This window comes from Nannobrachium achirus (assembly GCF_963921795.1).
Source record: "Nannobrachium achirus genome assembly, chromosome: 16".
Classification (NCBI taxonomy): domain Eukaryota; kingdom Metazoa; phylum Chordata; class Actinopteri; order Myctophiformes; family Myctophidae; genus Nannobrachium; species Nannobrachium achirus.
Window position 1 is genome coordinate 53,109,982 of NC_137823.1, and position 5,000 is coordinate 53,114,981.

Sequence of the window (5,000 nt, forward strand, 5' to 3'; positions counted from 1 at the left end):
TATTCGTTTTTGTCGGGTGGAAACCTTGTATGTCCAAAACCGTTTGTTTTGTATTTATCATTTTAAAAATGATTAAAACTAGTGAAAAAAGCCGATCTACAAGCACACAACGCCTCGCATCGCAAGGCGTTGTGTGCTTGTAGATCGGCTATTTTCACTAGTCTTGTGCGACAGTCTTGTATGATGAAACAGGGCTTTACTTTACTAAAAAACATACACCTTTGAAACTTGGAGATACAAGGTTTCTGCCTGACAGTGATGTATTACTGTATCCTCAAGGAATTGCGAAGAACTGCTTTTGATCATTTTCTTGTTTACGTTGTGAGCTTCTAGATCTGCTATTTTTGTCGAATCTTCACCTTTTTTTTTTTGCAGAACGTTCACAAATGATGACATAACCAGAATAGGGATGCTAGAGTTCAAGTCTGAGACAAGAGTACATTTTTACTCTAAAATAAACACTCAGGGTTTTACTGTGCACAATGGCGACCGCTCTGGCTCTCTTTTGGGTTGTTTCTCTTTGGTTCTGAGAGGGCAGTGTTGCAGAATGCCTTTCCAACTGTGTTGTTGAACTGGCAGACACAGCCGAGGCTCTTTGATCAGATTAACGGCCTCGCTTGCTTTGAGTCCAGGGCTGAATTGGTCAAGCAGCAGCAGCAGCGCAGCAGACCACCCTGGGGACAAACTCCCTCCTTTTATGAGGAAGAGCAAACAGTGTCAGGGTGGCTTGGTGGTTCAAGAGGCCATGCTATTAATGGAAAAGTCACAGTTTTGTTGTTTTGTTTTTCATCACACACACAATGTGTCCTTTGCTGTGTTGCACAAGCACATTGAACCCTACCTGTTCACTCATTGTAATGTGGTTGCAAGCATCATCTAAATGCTTGTAATGAACTGTAACAAATCAAATGCCCGGAGACATTTGACTTGGCAACAGTTGGGCATTATGGCGAAATTCTGTCAGTATCAGTGTCAAAGGAGAGGTGTAATTGCAACGGTAACACACAAGATTCCAAAGATCTTCCACTCATCCTATAGACGAATTCACGGAGCACTGCCGTGTAGGCAATCATAACTGCTGTGTCAAGCAGCACCGCTTCGCACCGCTGTTATGATTCCCTACACGGCAGCGCTCTTTCATCTATAGGGAATCCACCCTTGGCTTGGGGAGATATGGCGCCCGATTCATCAATCTGGTCGTAAATATAGTAGGGATGTAGCCTCGCGTAGCCAGGCTTACTCATCTCCGAAGAGAAAAGCCTGGTGACAATAGAAGGCAGAAAGCGGTCAACTTCCGCCGTAGGAATTTCACCGGAAGCTGTATTTTTTTCACGGTGCGGTGTTCCTGCAAACGTATTCCCTGCACGAAATTAACTCTGGTCTACGTCTCCTGCTCCGTCGGTTACGCTCGCAATAAACAATATACAAACAAAAACATTGATTCAAGCAATGTTACACCTATTAAGAGTGAGTTAAGAGCTACAATCTATTTTAATTTTTTCGCTGGGGAATGTAAACAGACCCGCACCACATGACGTAACGTCCGTTAAACGCAGACTTCCGCTAGAAATCTTGGAACACACCGGAAGGCATATTGTCTACAGGGTAGTGTAAATAAAGTGACTAAATCTGGCTTATATTTCTGTGTTACCTTCAAAATCCCTTCAAAATCCCAGACAAAAACATTGCTGAATCTGACCCATAACTTGGGAATTGTCCTAAATACCGGTAAAATCTAAATATGGGTGTAATTTGGCCGTAAAGTGCTTGATTAATTGGGCCCATTGGGCGTATGAGCTTCAGGCAGGGCTACCCATTCCTGCCCACCAGGGTCTAAATAGACACTACCTTCAATATGTCTCAGTGGAAGAGCAGGGAGACTGCCTCTAACCATAACCATTAATATGCAATAAGCAATAAACATTTACAAGTTCTCAAAATAGATAAGTAAGCATACTGTACAATATAGTGCTTAATATTGGCACTTGTATTAAAGGAGTCATCCAGACCAAAACACATATAGGGTTAAATCTGTCTTTTATCATACCCCTTTATACCTAGCCTGATTTCAAGACTCTACGCTGGAGCTTAAGAGTCTGAGCCTGTCTGCATACTATTTGATTGAAAAGGGGAGGGGATTTCAAATTTGAAATTCCCAATCACAAGCGATCTGGTGGGAGGGGTTGTGTTTGACTTTTGCACACAAAACAATCCCTCCTCCCCCTCCCCTCAATGACATGCACCCAACAGGTCACTGTCTTTGATGTTTCACTGATTAGAGAGAATCACTAACGAGCTATTCGACACTTGTATGGCTCAATCAATGACTGCCCTTTTGAAGTTCAAAGGGAGCAATTAAGAACTCTGGTGAGCCACGCAGCCACCCCTCCCTCCACTGTTTCTGTTGATTTTCACCCCACCCCCCCTCTCTCTTGCTTTGAATTCATTGGTCGGTTTCGCTCGGTTTGAGAGGTTTTCGTTAGCAAGAGCCACGTCATATGACACATCCAGACCAAGAGATGCAGTTCACTCAGAGAGTGGGCGGGTCTATTGGCTGGAGCCAGGCTACTTTATACCTGCTTTAGTCGAACGGCTTCTGCTCTGCACCAGAGCAGGGAGAGGAGAGGCTAGAAAGGGAGGGGAGGGAGGGGTCGGTTTGACAAGTAATGGTGCCTGTGAGGTCAAAACAGCGGTGTGGTTGGTCTCAGGACGTTGTGTAAACACAATCCAATAAAAAAATACTAACTTTGAAGCTGAAGAAATAACCGCACTAGTATAAAGTCTATCTACTCTGTTAGTTATGAGAGGGCCTGCGAAATCTAGCAACAGGGGCAGCTGAAATCTAGCAACAGGGGCAGCCGAAATCTAGCAACAGGGGCAGCTATGAAAAAAATGGACTAAAGCAGGTATAAAGGGGTATGATAAAAGGCAGATTTAACCCTATATGTGTTTTGGTCTGGATGACTCCTTTAACAGAAGGCATGCATTACACTTGTATTATATATGTTACACTGGAGGTAATAGTGGCAACAACATAAGCATTGCCAGATAGGAGGTGATGCTAGTAGCAGTTTGGTCATGCAGGCATATTTGAGCGTGTATGATGTTTGTTCATCTACTACAGTATAATGAATTCAGTGTGAGGAGATTCAAAGTTCAAGGAATGAACCTGCCAGTGTGGCTGCCGTAAAACCTCATCCAACAAAGCTGTCACATACAGTATTGTGAATAATACATAGCTACTTTTGTCAGATTTATTATCCCAAATCTAGACATTTGTAGCTGGACATGAAATGAGACAGATGTTCACAATAAACCAAGAACTAGGCAAGATGTAATGAAAGCTTCTATGTACTGCATAATGACCCGAGTAGGGGACTGGAGTAGTCTATCGGTTACAGCCCAGACATTTTATGGCACTGGAGATGACTGTGAACTCCCGTTGTGTGAAATCCACCCCTGATTATCCGGTATGACCGTGGCCTGTCGGTGATCCCCTCCTGTGTTTATACTGCCCATGAGCTCAGAATACCAATGTGCAGCGGGCCAAACAAGGAGTAGAGAGGAACAGCCAGCCCACAGTCTGCCACTTAGCCAGCTCTCCCTCTCAGGACTGTTTGTATACATAACCTTAGTGAGATAAACACCTCGCGGTTGAGCTAACCCTAACAGGCCGTATCCATTTCCGTTGACTGGACGGTCATTTTTGCAGTCCCCGCAATTTGGTTACAAAAAAAACAAACACATTGCCTTTCTGTATATCCCTCCAAGTAAATCCATCCCTGCCTTCGAATACTCAGAATGTTGAGCACTCGTCTTTTCTTTACGCCTTTAAGCCTATGTGTACTCAGAGGTGTACCGGTAGTTGCCCCGATTTAAAATGAAGCAAACACAGAACTGAAAGTTCCTACTGTATGATTGGTTGCGCTGTTCTGGCACCAGAAGCAACAAGTAGATACAAACTGGTGTGCCTACTAGTTATAGGCTACAGTACCATTATATTAATAGATTTGAAGAAGACTAGAGGCAGCACCAGGAGTGTACAATTTAAGTGATAAGAATTGACAATATTAACAGCGATATGCAAATATCTGCCTGATATATCAGTCAAGCACTATGATAAAGCTCCTAAAGACGGGTACAACATTGTTTAGCAACAGTGTCAAAAATGTGCAGGATCAGAAGCATGATATATCTTATACAGTATCTTTATATCTGTCTGATGTGCAAAAGAAAGAGAAGGCACATACGCACAAAATAATCACATGTCATGTCTATGTGCAAGTACAGTAATACTTGCAGTGAAAATTGATATTCAGGCTCCAATGTGCCTGCATGACCAAACTGCTGCCTCTATCATTACCTCCTGTGCAAGTCTATGTGCAAGTAACTACCGTTTTTTTATTGGTGTTTTATTTTGCTTTGCTATTTCTGTTCCTTTGTTGTTGTGTCCTCATTCAGGGCTCAAACAGGCGCAGGTCAGGTCCTCAGTGATGTGCACCCCGAGGTACTTGAGGCTGCATGCCCATTGTGCCCAACATCTCCACTTCCCTCTTGATCAGAGGGGGCGTGGAGGAGGGGTGGAGGACCATCTCTTTGGTCTTTCCGACATTTAGGAGGAGACCGATTTCCTGGCCCCAGTGCGTCAGGCCTGCCACCTCCACCTCCTCCAGACAAGCCCTCTCGTTGTCATTAACGAGATAAGGCCCATCACTGTGCCGTCAGCAAACGTTGTTTTGCTGTGATGTTTGAGCTGTTCTTGGCCACACAATCTTGAGTGCAATGAGTACAGCAGAGAACTCGTTTGCCATGCCATTAGTCCAACGCTACGTTGTTCTGAAGTATTGTATCGTTGGTCCGACAGCCCGCTATTATAACTAAGCCTAAACCTAAGCCTAACCTCAGGCTAACCTAACACTTGTCGGACTATTGGGACATTGGGATAATAGGCCGTCGGAGCCTCCGGAAAAGGGATGCGTAAGGGTTCACGTAGTCAAGCA